Source organism: Oreochromis niloticus, linkage group LG18 (genome assembly GCF_001858045.2).
Source record: "Oreochromis niloticus isolate F11D_XX linkage group LG18, O_niloticus_UMD_NMBU, whole genome shotgun sequence".
Taxonomy (NCBI): Eukaryota; Metazoa; Chordata; class Actinopteri; order Cichliformes; family Cichlidae; genus Oreochromis; species Oreochromis niloticus.
The window spans coordinates 35670095-35686582 of NC_031982.2; the positions used below are offsets into that span (position 1 = coordinate 35670095).

General features: G+C 40.9%; 1 protein-coding gene and 1 long non-coding RNA gene across 3 annotated transcripts in view; one reads left to right on the forward strand and one right to left on the reverse strand.

The window, feature by feature from the left end:
- LOC100704393 (zinc finger protein OZF) overlaps positions 1-16488 on the reverse strand; it is an 883579-nt gene that overhangs the window by 144419 nt on the left and 722672 nt on the right. The window lies entirely within an intron of this gene.
- LOC109195729 (uncharacterized) lies at positions 10849-14497 on the forward strand. Its single transcript, XR_002057283.2, has 2 exons — positions 10849-10878; positions 13956-14497. It is a non-coding gene; the product is annotated as an uncharacterized LOC109195729 (long non-coding RNA).

The window sequence follows — 16488 nt, forward strand, 5'->3', positions numbered from 1 at the left end:
TTTGTTATGAAGTTGAGCCTGCCAATTAGTATGATGGTTTGATAAATCATGCTAATGGTATGATTTACCCTCCTGAGATGAGGAGCATGTGTCATGACTTAACGAGGCCTTTTTATTTTGATACTTTCACAGTGCACTGAAAGTTTTGTTTGATGATCTCTGTTTGAGCAGATCTGCACGATTAGAACAGAAGCGCTATACGACGCGTCGTCGAGAAAATTGTTGCAAGTGAGTTTCTCCACATTAAAATGGGCTCAGGAGGAAGTCACTTATCTGGGACAATTAGAAAATAAGTTCCTGTCCAAAAGGATTCAGCGAGAAAATCCAGTCTAAATTCTTTTCTTTTGAAATGACGTCATTTTGCTGTGAGTGGATGCTAAAGGCGACGATAGGTTCCACTGTCAGCAAAGAATGAATGAATGAATGCATGAATGAGTGGAAGAGAAAAAAAAGGAAAAAACACTGACTGACTGGTAAAAGCGGACAGAAGCTGACAGACTGACTGACATCACTGTGCGAATTTAACCCCTGCCTGACAAAGGTGCAGATGAATCTATGTGTGTTTCTTTTTACAAGGAGCAGGAAGATGATAGCAACATTCGAGGTTGTGTGACGATTTAACCTTTTAAATGCCACTTTCTGTGTCTGTGAATCTATCAGGGGTGTTATTCACTACCTTGTGTTGCTCACAGAGGTGACTGTGAGAAAGTGTGTATACACCTGCGCAGCGCTAACATTTCTACAGCATTACAGTCTTCATGTGAGTTGATCATGTGATTTATATCAGGACAGCTGGTTGATGTTTTCTACTACATGATTTTTGGGTTCATGTGTGAAGAAAACTGTGTTTACAGGTTGTGGGTTGGTGATGCTGTTACACTGTGTTGTTGGGAAAATGTTAAAGGTTACTTTGACGATGTGAATAACATGCGAGACATTTCCTGTGTTGAAACTAGTGTCACTTCTTTCCGCAGCTATGGATGGTTAACTTTATGGTCTTTTTACTGTCACGGACCCGGCTCTGGGGACTCGGGGGCAGTGGGGACTATGACTGTTGTTATTGTTATTATTATTATTATTATTATTGTCATTATGATTATTATCATTCGGTGTGTCGTCTGCACTGCCTCTTATCTCTGTCCACGTACGTATGTAGGCAGGTGTGTGTGCGTTTGTGTGTTGCTGTTTTCTGTGGCCAAGTTACAGGCACCTTCAGGCCTGAGGGGCGTGGCCTGGCTTGAGGACTGGCCACACCTAAAGTCCTTGCCGCACACCTGCTCCTCATCTGGGCTGGTCGGGGGAGCTATTTAGAAGAGAGATGGAGCTTCCACCGACGCTGGATTATTGCGTTTGACTTCACGTCAGTCTTCAATCATAGTCAGAGAAAGTGAGTGTATGCCTGCTTGGATAAAGTGTGTAACGACTGCCTCTATTGTTTTCCCTCAGGAGGAATGTGGGATGAGAAGGAGCAGTGAGCACGGGGAGTGCAGGGACACTGGAGCAGAGAGCACTACACTGGGACTTTTTGGGAAGAAGACACAACACGGGAGTCTGGGAAACTGGGGAATTTATTGTTTTGTACTTCACCACTCTGTAAATAAACACTGTTGCACTGAAGAGTCCAGTGTTTGGGTCCTGTTTCCCCACCTCCCCACGGTCTACCAACACAGACCGTGACATTTAAAGCACCTCTGGACCCTGTCAACTTGTGCCTGACCTCCAGGATTGTCCATGTGTGTTGCTAATGTTTGTTTTTCTAAGAGTGCATGTAGAGGATTCAGCAGAGACGGACAAGTAACATGAGAAAGCAAATAAGAGATGCAGTGTTTATGGAATAGTTTAATATGGGGCTCATTAGCTGGCCACTACTGACCTCCTAGTGTTAAATACATGGAGTGACTTTGCTTAAGGGAAGTCACCGATTACATTAATGTTAACTGAGTACATGGGATGATCCATGTCTGAGGCAAATTATGCCAATAATTGTAGTTTACTAATTTGAGAAAACCTGCACATGATACTTGTCCTGTTGATGCTGAATGCTTTATTACTCTTATGATACAATTTTCTTTCAGACAGGAATCTGGTTTTGATGAGTTGACTCATGGGAGTGTCCATGTGTCAAGAGGAGGGGTCCAGAATTAACATTAAACAATGTTTTCTATGATTTTTGCAGTACTTTGTGTGATTAACAGTTCATTTACGGGTATTAAACCTATGCAAAGTGGTGCATCCATGTTCAGATGAGGCTTTGATGGTCCATAAATGAAGCTCACTGAACTAAAGAATGTGGTTTGATGATGGTTGACATGCTTTCCAAATAGAAGTTTTTCCTCCTAGCAAGGAAATACAGGTCAGAGTATTGCTGGAAGGAATCTCCTGAGAAATCTTCAGAGGCCCAGTGAGAAGGGAACCCATTCCAGGCATAGCTGACAGCCCAGGCAGTGGTTGAGGTCAAAGGTCGAGCTTTTTGGGGCCTACCATGGGATCAGATTCCTGAGCCACAGCAAGGACCATGAAGCTGCGTTGGAATGAGAGCTGTGCCAAGGGGGCTTTCCAGAGGCCAACAGAGGAGATTGTGGACAACAGACGGGCACCTGAAGGATGAGGGGAGCGTGCCACGCTCCATCGACAACACAGGGGGAGTCCAAGGATGACATCATGATTCTGTGAAAAGCACAGGAACCAGAAGCTATGGTGGTGATGACAGCAGTTTCCTATGAATATCACCTAATGCTGTGTCACTGTACTGTGCATATGATGGCACACTGAAGACTGCTGGGATCATAACAGCAGTAAGATAACTGGATCCAGCACCCTTTCCACAGAAGGGTTTTCCTGCACAGGATGGACAATGGAGGAGGCATAAATATCCCCCACAGGACAGAGGCCTGAAGTGAGGTGATGGGGGTTGGCAGAGGCCATAAAACTAGAGTGCTGAAGAGGTCTGCAGCTTTCAAGATAGCTGAGACCATGTTGACAAACAACAAACTCAACTGGTATGTTTGAATGTCTATTCTACATACATTTGGACTCTGGTCCTATGAACAGTGATGGAAACAACTGGAAGAGACATTTATGACACCCTGCAGAACTTAAACCACTCTGCAGAGAGACGTGATTTACATGTCTTGCGGAGGAGCACCACCAAGCTGGAGTGTTTTTGAAAATGTTAATTTCTCTTTTGACCATTAACAATTCATTGGTTCACTTGTAGGATGCAGTTTACCATTGGATGAGATTAATGAGAACTTGGATAACTGCTAATATGTTTGCCAAACTGTGTACATTGACATATGCTGAGTATAAAAATGTTTGCATTGACACTGTCAGACATGAGGTGATCATAACTGGGGACTTTTCTAGCATAATTGTCAAAAGGGGGGAAATGTTAGATTCGTATTGTTGATTGTCATTTATGCTTAGAAATATTTACTCATATATGCTTAGAAGTATATAATCATTTGTAGATTGAAAGAATGTCTCATCCTAGGAGGTCTGTAACAACTCTGTGTAGCATGAAGAGGGGAGTGCGTTCACTCCTCTTCAGAGTGTTCTGGCATAGATCACACACCTCCTAGGAGAGGTCGTATCTTCTCCTGCTGATATATGGTATAACAAACACACGTATATCTGTTTGAGTCTAAGAGACTTTTGTTCAGATGTACCGCTAGACTCCTGGCACCAGCTTTGGGGAGTCACACACATACACACACACACACACACACACACACACACACACACACACACGGTATTCTTTGTTCACATGTATACCTATGTAAGATGTTATATGTTAATGAACCTATGCATATTCATGTAACCACAATAAAAGAGCAGTGTTACGGGGGAGCGGACGAGAGCAACTGGGGTCAAGCGAAGGAACGGCGTTTGTCCAGTTCTCTCCCGTGCACGAGAAACATAAAGAACTTGCCTACTCGTGTCTTGCTTGCTGTGTAATTACATTGTCTTCAACGTTCCAGCGAATAGGTTCAAGCTACAAACCTATCACATATTTTGGCTTTTTATTCAATAGTTAGAAGATCATCTGAAATAAATACATCTTTACATGTATTGTTACTCTGAGTTAGAATTCTTTTTGTACTTATTGTGACTTTTATTGTAGTAACAAGAATCATCAGGTATATTTTTATCACAAGTTTTCAGTTTTATTTCTTTTTATTTTGGTTGATTTTCAAATGTCAAACAGTGTAGTTGTGTTTGTAAGTGTGAATAATAAAGATTTCAAGATGAAGAATTTGATTCTAGTCATGTTTAACTTTACCAAAACAATGTCAGACTTCAGATGATGTGATATCGTCATGTTGGTGTTGTTCCCAGATCATCATGAAAATGTTGTTCCAGGTTCAACATTGCAGGTGACCAATCACATTCTTGTGACGTTATTCTTTTGCGCGCCAAGCCATTCGTGCATTTATGAAATTCCAATGTTGCAAGGACAATATCAGTTCTGCTTACCGTTTATTAAAGGGTTAGCGTTAGGGTCCGTTGATCGGCGGACAGAGGCGGTTTCTCGCAGCTTAAGTACAGTTTTTTGTTTTACAGCGTTTTTTCCCGAAGTCGCAAAAGTATGACGTCAAAACATTCTGATTGGTCGCTTGCAATGTTGATCCTGGAACAACATTTAGTATGATGATCTGGGAACAACACCAACACGACGATATCAGATCGTGCGTCAGACTTCATAGTTTTCTCTGGGCCTCCACAATCAGACCAGCAGGAACCAAAGTGTCTAAAGAGTCATGTTGGCTTCAGAGATAACTGGGAAACTTTCTGGGAGAAACCAGTTCATGTTAGCAGAGACCACATCCATCCCACTTTGGCTGGAGCAGCTCTCATTTCTAGAAAACTGCCCAAATTTGCCGAATCCCCCAAAACATGACTATAAAGAGCTGAGATCAGGAAGCAGAGCTGCAGTCTTACACACCTCCTCCTGTCATCCCACGAAACCTCATCTGAGCCTGTTTGTGTGTTTGTGTGTCTGCTCCCAGATCATCAACAACACAAAAGTCTGTAAAAGCTACATTTAAAGGTAAAAATTCACAAAGAAAGAACAACATAGCATCTCAACTGCACCAAAGAGTGAAAGAGTTAAATGTGGATTATTAAACATGAGGTCTCTCTCTTCTCATCGCTGTTAGTAAATGATCACTCATGCAAATATTAATATTACTGGGGGTTTTTTTATGGATGTTCCATTTAACATGTCTCACTGTAAAAAGTGAAATCTGAAAATAAACGTTGAAATGTGCAGCTGAAACAAAAGTAACACAAAGGCAACATGTTGACTCAGTTTTTACAGCAGAATCATTCAGCTGTGCAGAAACGTGATTGAAATGCATTCAAAGTCCAACAAACAGCAATAACAGTGTAGTTGTGTTTGTAAGTGTGAATAATAAAGATTCAAAGATGAAGAATTTGATTCTACTTTCATTGTGTGATAAACAACAACCCGTGTGAGTGAAGCACAAACTGACTGTATCCAAACTTGCTCTCCTGCAGCAGACGGGCTGTGTGGGTTTCTGCTCTGCAGCCTCCACACCGTTAGCTGTGGCTTTTCACTTTAATAACACAATGACAGTTACAAGCATGAACTCTGCTTAAAGAATGATTCCAGGAAGGATCTGTGTTCTTCACCTGTGAGAGAAACAGCTCAAATCCTCAACTCAGAGCTGACAAATGAACTTTAATGGAATCAAAGGAGAGACCATGAAGCCCGTTTAATCCCTGCAGCCCACAGATAAGACTGTCGTCTGACTAAAGGCATTTTTTTCACAGCATAAAGTTTAAAATGAAAAATCAAGGAGAAAGAGCGCCATCCTGTGGTGAGTCACAGGAAGTACAGAGAGATTGAGATGCCTGGTCTGAGATGAATTTCACTTCACCTGGAAGTGGAGGAGAGCAGGAGGCTGCATGTGGAAGTGACAAAAAGCTGCAGTCGACTGTGTTTCCAGCAGAATCTCTGCTGGCTTGGTTTTTACAAAGTCATCATTCAAAGCAGAATTTTATTTAAAATGTGAGAGCAGATCACAAAGTTTCAAAGATACAAACATGTCCGAGTGAATTTGGGAGAAATGTGTTTAACCCTCTGCATCCTGCTCACGTCCCATATTTTACTGTTTGACCTGATTTTTTCATTCTGAGTCTCTCACACTGTGGCATTCAGCAGCTTCCCTCAGCACATTACCTTCTCTGGTTCAACTTTTATCTAAACGTTATTTTAATGAACTCATTCTGGTAGGTGATTTTAATTCAGACTGGCCTTCTTCTGTGCTTGTTTTTAAATCGAACGCAAGTTATTCAAAGCCCCACATGCCTTAATCCCCTTATTGACCTTTGTAACTACAGGGGTCCAACAAAGAATGGCCACGCATCATACTGATGTCTTCGGAAATTTATTTTTCTCTCTCTCTCTTATTGTCTTCAGACACCGTGAAAACTGAAGAAACACAAAGTTTACAACATAAATGTTTTGAGGTTATCAGTCTCTCATATCAGTGTCCATAAACAGTCTTGTGCAAGCAGAACAGAAAAAACGCAAAATAATGGATATCACTAAAATGTCCTCTCATTACCAGTGTAGAACACATATGCAACCTTATACAAAGAATATACATGAAACCATACCGTGTGCACCTCTTGGACCACATGCAGAATAACATTAATGTTGAGGCTGTAGATCAGGGGTGGGCAATTCCAGGCCTCGAGGGCCGGTGTCCTGCAGGTTTTAGATCTCACCTTGGGTCAACACACTTGAATCAGTTCATTACCAGCCCTCTGGAGAACTTCAAGATATGGGCCGTTTATCAATGCCCAAGTACGCCAGTACGTACTCGCGTGCTCGGTGAGTACGTACTCGCCGAGAACGCACGGGAGTACGTACCCGCCGAGAACGCGAGCACGGACTCGTTTGCCGTTTCTCAATTTTCAAGTACGCGACCACGGACTCGTGATTTGTACAGTCGGAACACCAGCGTACGTGATGATGTCACAGGTCCGGAGTTTTTACTGCCATCCCCTCCTAATTTAACTGTGAGTAACATGTTATGAAGCTTAACTTTAATCACAGCCAAACCGGTTTACTCAGGAACAAATAAAACACTGAAATAAACCAAACATTAACATTTAGAAGTGATCTAAGTGACTTATATATCATTTTTAACCTCAGTAGTGAAACCTCTAATAATAAAAATAGTGTACATGTACATACCTTAATAAAAACAAGCAGGTGAGATGTTAGAATGCTTTTATTTCTATTCTAGTGGACACTCAATACTATAGACAGCTGCTGGGGTTTCTTTAACCTGAGTAGTGAGAAGACCGCGAGCGGGGGGGGGACGGACGATGTGCCGGGAGTCCGCTGTTGAGTTTTGGACGAAATGCATTCTGGGATATATAGCTGTCCCAAGTCTACACCGATGCATGCTCGATAAAACGGGCGGATCGAGAACACATCCGGGACTTTTTCGCGTTCTCGGCTTGATGCGTACTTCGAATTGGAACAGTACTTGGTCTCCGACTGATGACGTATCACGAGTACACGAGAACGCAAGTACGCACAAGTACGCATATTGAGAAACGCCCATGTTGAGGAGCTAATTTAGCCATTTAAATCAGCTGTGTTGGTTCAAGGACACATCTAAAACCTGCAGGGACACCGGCCCTCAAGGCCTGGAGTTCAACACCCCTGCTGTAGATGCATCTGTAGCTCTGTATAAGTGCTAGCTCCACAATGCCATGGTTGTGCCCTCAACCAAACTCTGGTCATGTGACCATTACAAACTCTACCCCATACAAACTTTACAGCACTTTAAATATTTAACAAACCCATATTTTGTAATCACATGTTAGACATGTTTTTTAATTAATGTTACACTTTCATCATCTTATCTTATAAATAAATGAACTAAATTAAGCATGAATCTATCACAGAAACATATGAAATAACCAACTTTATTTTAACTGTCTCAGGGACAGTTACAACCTTTTTTTGTTTAAACCAACATACCGCATAAGTTTTCCACATCTGCACTTTTGATCAACGACCTGAGTGATCACTGCGTAGTTGGGTCAGACATAAACCAAGTTTAGGTGTAGTTTATTTTTGTTGTGCTGACGTTTTGCTGACACAGTTTATCCCGTACTTCAGCTACAATGAAAAAAAGACACAAAGGTGGAGTTATTCTGCGTCGTTAAGCTGCACAGCTGCCTCTTCTTCTCTCATTCTCTCCCCTCCCTCTCCTGTTGCTACTTCAATCATGAAACTGATCAATGATCAGCTGATCGGCTTTTCTCTCTTGTTTATTTATCGCCCACTTTGCACCAGAAAGAGGAAACCAGCGGATGTCGCGCTAAACAACAGCAGCACGTTTAAGCTTGATCAGCTGTTGTTAGAATGTATTTAATATTAATTTCTAGTATCAGCTGATGTTTGCTGGAGCCACAGCTGTAAAGCTGCTGATCATGATGTCAGTTTGGATATGTGGTGAGAGGGAAACATGAAGATGAAACCAGGAGATGTCCTTACTGAATCATCAGAGCTGAACAGGTGATGGAGAAACAGGTTTACCTTTTAGGTGACATGAATGAGTTGAAGGGAAGTTATGAACTGTTTCTGAGAGACAAATAACACCAGGATCCTTTTCTAAGTAGCTGACAGCTGGTAACTGTGCAGGGGCGGGTCTAGCAAAGTTTTGCCAGGGGGCCAGGTAGGGCATTAACAGGGAAAGGGGGGCACAAAGATATACTTTTCTTTCTTACTCTCATTTAAAATATCTAGCTGTTATTAAATAATTATCTGAATCTTACAACCAAAGTTTTTATCTGATGCAACATGTATAGAAATCATACATATACCAATAAGACTGTGTACATCACTGTCACAACAGCGTTTGTTTTCATTCAAAGGCTTGTAAAGGAATTTCTTTTACTTATGTACTAATCACATTATTTTATTGTATAATGCCTTGGTGCCACTGGATTTTAACATGTCTGACACCCATACTGTAAGAAGGAAGTTGGGGGGAAGCAGACAATGCCACAGGAAGGAATCTTTTGTCTCTTCGAGGACTCTGGGAGGTAGCAAGGGAGTGTGAACCTTAAGGTGTGAAACAGCTGTGTACTGCCTTTTGTTCCTGGAGAAGGTATTTAACTGAGAGCCATGTTAGGCTCAGGGAGACTCTGCTGACCCTGCCCCATGGTCATGCAGGCTCTCCACAAGCTTGGTTTTCTGTTCTGTGTGTTTTGATTAAAGAATGTTAGCTACCGCTCACCGCTCATCTGCAGGCTTTATTTAAGTGGAAAACTTCCACAACAGAATGGCGCTGCGAGCAGGGTGGTCCGTGTGGTCGCTGAACAACGGTTCCGTGGACGGGCTGATCACCCCTGAGGGAAAAGGTACCTTTGTCCTACCGGCTGTTGAAGCAAAGGAAATGGAGGAGTTACGGAGCCGCGTGTTTCAGCAACCACCGAGACCATCGATTTTGAGGGGACTCCTGCAGATGGGTGAGTGATAGCTAACTTGTAACAAGTCACGAGAGTTTTGTGTCTGGCCGAAGAAGTGAGCGTGTTGCAGCCTTCGGGGAGCCCAAGAAGGTGTGTTACGACCTTTCAGGGCAAGAGCTCCGAGGGAGTCTTCGTGTAGAATCACGGAGAGTCTTCGTGTAGAATCACGGAGTGACATTCCTAGCGTCTTCTAAAAGATCCTAACTTCTTCAAAGGAGACTGGGGGTGGCGGTGTTCGTTCCTTGGTCCTGTGAGATTATTCTGTTATCATATGTTACCTTATATCTGTAATCAAAGTAGTTGAATTATGATACTGCTGTAGATCATATTATACCCCTTAATATAGAGTGTGTGATCAGTATGTAGTTTTAGTTTGCATTATACTTCTGACTTAAAAGAGTGTGAAAATCATTAGATCTATTTGATTGACCTGTATTATTCGACACTGTTGAATGTGTTACACTGTTTCTTGACATTTCATACTGCTGAATCATGAAGAGAATGTTGGGTGCAGAGGGCCTTGTACTGATAATGGGAGAAACAGACTACATTCCTGTCAATGGAAAATTGTACTGGTAGTCAGTATAAGCTTTTAATGATATAAGTTTGCATATGATAGAATACTGTATGTTGACCTTTTGATGACTTAGACTGTTGTCCACTACAGGACTGTTTTATAAATTCTTTCTCACAGCTGAATAAGCTGTTATTATTTCACTCCTGCCAGGAAGAGGAAGAGCTGGACACTCTTATCTGACACTCCCTAACAAGAAGAGAGGCCGCGTCTTTCTGTATCCCACAACACACATGCATACACCTAAATCACTTCTATCTTCACTCCCTACACACTAACTTTCCTCTACCTATGAATAGACGTATTCACTGTTGTATTATTTTTGCATATAAATAAAGAGAAGTGCAAGAACAGAGCGCGGATCACAGGGCCCCCACTCTGTTGTGAGCGTTCTGTGACCGCCCTTGCAAGTAAAGATCTACAGTGTGTGTCTCTTCACTCTTAGACTCTTAGCTGAAGAAGTGTCATTTAGAATAAATCTCTTGACATTTATTTTGGTCCTTCGAGCCGGATCAGAAATATCAGAACTGTTATCTGTGACTCTGTTCCAGGATCTGGCACACTGTTTCCTGACGCCGTGGAGCCAGCACCGAAGTCTGTGCACAGCCCTCTTAGACGAGGAGGACCCGGGACGTTCGAGTCCGGGCCGGTCTGGTCCACGGCGGTGGGATTCTGTCTGACGATCCGAATCACCAGTGAGACGTCTGAGGGTGAGAGAAACACTATTTTGTAAAACGGCCACGAAGGTTTTATGAAACGCGTAAAATAAAATGATAAAATAGGTTAAGTTCGCCAAAAGAACTAAGTTTAGACCAGTTTCAGAGGTAGCCGAAATTATCTCGTGACAAATGATTAAAGAAACGCGTAAAATAGGTTAAGTTCGCCAAAAAGAACTAAGTTTAGACCAGTTTTAGAGGTAGCCGAAATTATCTCGTGACAACCCAGATAGCAAGGAAACATTGAAACAATGTTGAGTCAATATCAGGCGACGTCATTGAAGCAACGTTGAAGTGTGACGTTGACCCAACATCACTCTTGCACCCATTTTTAACGTTGAAACAATGTTGAAACCTGACATTGATTCAACGTTATATTTTCTAACACTGTTGACATTGAAACAATGTCAGATTCTGATATTGAAACACTGTTGAGCTATGGTATTGATTTTCCACCACTTTCGCACAGTTGCTTTTTATTGAAAAAAAACAAACAAACAAAAAAAAAAGGTCAATAGACATGTATCATTTGCAAAATACTTTATTAAAAGACAAAGTTTCCTATTTACATTTCTATGTTTCACGTCACTTTTTATTATTTACTCCGGGATGGGGATGGATGATGTGCGTCCTGCGCGCCACCCGTACGATCTGGAGCATATCTGAGCCATTTCTGGACTGCTTGAGCAAAGACCAACTCAGACAGAGTTCGCCCCTAGCTGCTGCGCCAGGCCATCTAGGACAAAAATAGACACACACACAAAAAAAAACAAAGACAAAAAAAAAGGGAATTAGAGCACATGAATAAGCTCTTGTTAATTGTCTTCAGCAGGGAGAAAGTATGTAAACTCCTAGGCTGATAAACATGAAAGTCACCAGGCGGAAATCAGCAAACTGCCGCATTTGATTCCCAAAGAGCTATAAGCTGAAAATGTGATAAGTCTTAGCATGGTGTGCCGTGTATCCTTTAAAAAAAAAAAGAAAACATGGGGTCCTCGGGCTGTACAAAGTGTACAACCCGAGGACAAAACAAGCCGAAGACCAAAGACTCCATCTCCAGATTAACCGGACATGAAAGTCTTGTTATTAAGAAAGACAAAGTAATATAGCAAAAACCAGACATAGGAAATGTGAAACGCACCCAGCACATCAATTGATCCCTTTATTGTTCACTTTAGGCTCATAAAACTACAATAAATGTTAAAACTTACCAAATATGCATCTGCACAGCGCTGTCTCTTTAAATGCCCTTTTTTGCTTTGTCTGGTCCTTGGTTTTTTTCCCCTGCCCAGTTGAGTACAGAGGCCAGCTCCTTTGTAATGGCATAAACCATTACACGGCGGACTCGCACCTCCAGTGTGGTCCAGCAGCACCAATCAACGCAAAGCGTCTCACCTATAGACACATTTTATGAGATGGAATTAGCATGTCTCATGTCTTAAATGTGTATGCAAGTGCTTGTGTGTTTACTTCATGTAATTGATGATAGAAACATGTCATTTAGTTTTCCCTAAAGCCTGATTTTCAAGTCATACAAAGAATAAACCAAAGTATTGGCAGTACAATGTATTTCTATTCCCTTTTGTTGGATATTCATTTGTTAGTTCTTGTAACTGCTAAAAGTGTTTACTAGTTTTTGCCTGTCACATATATTTGTTATACCATGTAAACTGTGAAATTCCAAGATTTTCAAACTTGCCTTGTAATAGTGGCCTCACAGAGTCTCTGGAATCTACAGAAAAAAAAAAATCACAACAAGATGACATTCAGGAGTATAAATTGGGTTTTTTTTTAGATAAGAGTACAATGACATTGTGATGCAGCTTTAAAGCTTTTTTTAAAAGCATACCATCTATAGGGAAGACATCAGACTCTGCATGCTGGCGAGATCGCAAGCTGTGTCGGTTTGTGCCGGAGTGGCGAAAGGTGCCGGAAGCTGGGTGGGGCATTATGATGGTTGCTATCAGTGGGCTGGGGGGGCAGACTGCGGAGTGATGAGGGCTGTTTAGAAAAAGATAATATTTTAAGTATTTAAGAATACAGACAACTTGTCAAAAAAGTTTCCTCGTGTCAGACACAGATATGTACACAGACACTAGACAGTATTTTATTACCTGGTATTTTCACTCGAGGGGCCTGGGGAAACCGTTTTTTTGTAGGCTGCTCATCCTCTGAGTCCGTATATGTGTACAGGGGATTTGGTCTAAAGAAAAGAAATTAAAAACGGTCTTAAGTAATTGTAAATATGCTTTTGGCATATTGTTTCCTAAAGTTAGTTTGATTTCTAACAACACACACAGGAAACAGAGACGTGCAAGAAGGTACAGTATACAATGAATTTTTGAAGTGCACAAGTGTACACGGCTTTGCATTTTTAAAAAGTTTACAAACTTCCACTTTTTGGACTATATTATGTGGTGATATTGCAGTATGCAAGCACCACAGATATGTATAAAAGACAAGATCAAATTCTTAACAATCAAAGATATGTTTGTGAATAAAAAGGTTTTACTTGTGCTTTCTTTTAAGACTGGTCTGGGTTTCTTCTTCGGACTGAAGGTCAGACGTATCACAGCGTTCACGTGGATATCTCTGAAGACTGCGTTCTGCTTCGTGAAATGTGCCTGGAAATACAAACACAACGTACGGCCAGACATACATTACGTGTGGACAAAAGGTGCAAACGCATAGAAAAATCAGCGGTTTCAAAAATACGCTGGTACGTGTGGACGTAGCCTTATTCATTATTCAAGGCACAAACGGAAAGTCATGTACGCGTGCAACGTACAGTCACGTGGGCATGCTGCGTGAGCATTCAAACTGAGTCTAAAGTTTGGTTTTTGATGGTTTTTGATGGTGACCGGAGCCGAATGATCGTCAACTATAAATAGACGTTTTCTCGACGTTGTTGTTGTCACCTGGTCGACTATAAATAGATCAAATATCAATGACAAAAAAACAACGGTGAATCAACATCGTTACAACGTCTCTATAGTAAGACCGTCGGTTAACCACAGTATTTCAATGTTGTTACAACATTGGCATTTCAACCCCGACCATATACGACGGTTCGGATGAAAAATCAACATAGATTCAATGTCGTCTTGCTATCTGGGAAATTATTTAAGAAACGCGTAAAATAGGTTAAGTTCGCCAAAAGGCCAAAAAGAACTAAGTTTAGACCAGTTTCAGAGGTAGCTGTTAAATACTTCGTGACAAATTAGCGCGCAAATGTCTATCTGTGTGTATGTGTGTATGTGTCTAGAAGTAAGTTGATTTTACAGCACAATACGCTGCTGAACTACTTCTATTTTATTTGTTTTCTTTGCTTGAGGCTCACGTACTGGTGACAAATGAGAACGGTTGAGTTTTATCTCGTAAAACTGATACCGCTTCATTTTTTAGAAGTGAAGTAGAAGGGCGTATCAGCAACCACTCTGAAGTCAAGCGTGCCAGTGACAGCCCAGCAAAATCTTTGACAATGGGGAATAAACAAGCAAAATTAACACCTGATGAGGAATATTTAGAAAAACAACAAACCGGAGCAGGTAGAATAAGTGCAAATAGGTGGAGAAATCCACAAAAAGCTAAAAACCACAGCTGGGAAGGGAAATGCAATCCCTCAGCTGTTACCCAGCTGAGAGCTGCCCTGAAACAAGAAATTACATTAACAAAAGACCCAAAGGAAAAATTAAAACGTAAAGAAGAATATAAACTTTTCCAAGCATGGGAAACCGAAGCTGAAAGGAGAAAAAGAAAGAGGAAAAGAAAAAACAATTTAAACGCACTTTCATTAAAGGATTACTACCACCCATTAGGTCTCATGTAGAAAAGCATTGGGTAACGCAAAGATACGGGCACAGCAGATGAGGCGTTTCAATATGCTAACCATGCACAGACAGTGGTGAAACGGAAAGAGAAGGTCTCAGTTTTTGCCCTCGACGCTGACACTGTTCTCACAGCTTTCAGTGGAGGCTACAGGGGAGGTTTCAGAGGCCAAAAGAGAGGGAGAGGAATGCGTAGGGGAAGAGCAAGAGGTAGAGACAGGCCTAGACACACACCAAGCAGTGGTTTTAGCACTACATGCTGGAAGTGTGGAAAAAAGGGACATTTTGCACGTGACTGTAAGACACAGAGAACGCCCGACACAGAATGATTAGCTGCAACCACTGTGGCTGTCAGACAGATGAAAGAGAGAGACAGAAAAAACTAAATAAAATGAACAAAAGGCTAAATTGAATTAGAACTTAACTGTAATGTATTCAAAATGATAATAGCAAGGATAGCAACCTGTAAACTGGTATTAACAATAGAATGAAAGAAAATATATAACTCACACAAACACATATTAAATGAAATAGAGAGATGCATAAGGTATATTAAGGTTGTGTCATTGTTCAGCCAAAGAAAATGTGTGAAAAGGAAAATGTCTCCAGCTTGGGAAAGGGTGAGACTGCAGCTCACCCTCAGCCCTTGGTGGACACAAATAAAATATAAATAAAATATTGTAATATACTATTGCTGTTATATAAAAGATAATAACATTAATAATGAAATAATATTAATATGAAGAGGCACCTCAGTCAGCTATGATGTGAGGTGGATAATTGTTAGAAGTAGTCTGCATCAAGCTTAAGGTTTGCTCAAATTCAGTATAATGACATATGAAATGAAGAAAATAAAGAAAATATGTAAATTACTTAAGTGCATAGAGGCACTTGACCTGCTCGAAAACCTGTCATCCTAGATGAGACATTGCTGAAATATAGAGCACACCTATACTAACAACTAAAAACCCTGCATACAACAGCTAAAGCTACACAATTGAGAAGCTGAATTAAATATATGGTCACTGCTAAGCTGATGAGCAGGTTACACATTTTTTTACAGCAGGAGCTACATAAGAACACATCAGAGGGAGGGAAACAGCTATTAAAGCTCAAACATGCAGCTGTCTGTGGGCTCAGTTTTTTGTTTTTTTTTCCCTCACACTTCTGATTTGTCTTTGGCAGCAGCCTTTTTGCATCCTGACTCGTGTGTAAAGCGTTCAAGCCATCGGTAACTTGTTTTTTGTTTTGTTTTGTTTTTTGTTTTGTTGGGTTGAAAAATGACTAAATTTGTGATCATACTTGTGGATCACAGTGGCACATAATGATTAGGCATATGATTTACTAATGCAGATGTAATAACTTTATTCTAAAATTCAAGGAGAACAAACAAGAACAACATCTTCAGTTGTGTATTGTTGTTGTTCTCTGTGCAGTGTGCTGAGTTTTGTTTTTTGTTTCTTTTGTTTTTTGAAATGTTGCTTGAGTGATGAGTACTGTAACTTCTGTTCAGAGCCAGCTGAGAGCTGGGTTGTCTGTTTTTTGTTTTGAAATGTAATTTTTGTTTTGAAAAAAAAAGGGGGGGGGAAGGTTTTGTGTTTCTCAGCAAAGAACAACTACAATTTAATTTTATGTTTTTGAGAAAGGAGAATTTAAAATAATAGTAATAATAATAATAAAACAAAGAGTGATGTTTTGTTTAAGTGTTGAAGCAGGCTAATACTGCAAAATACCATTTAGTGCATGATCTGCGAGCAATAAATGAAATCATCTTATTTATCTTTAAATAAACTCCAATTATGGAGACCTGAAGTCACATGCTTAGGGCACACTCTCAGGTGAAGGCAGA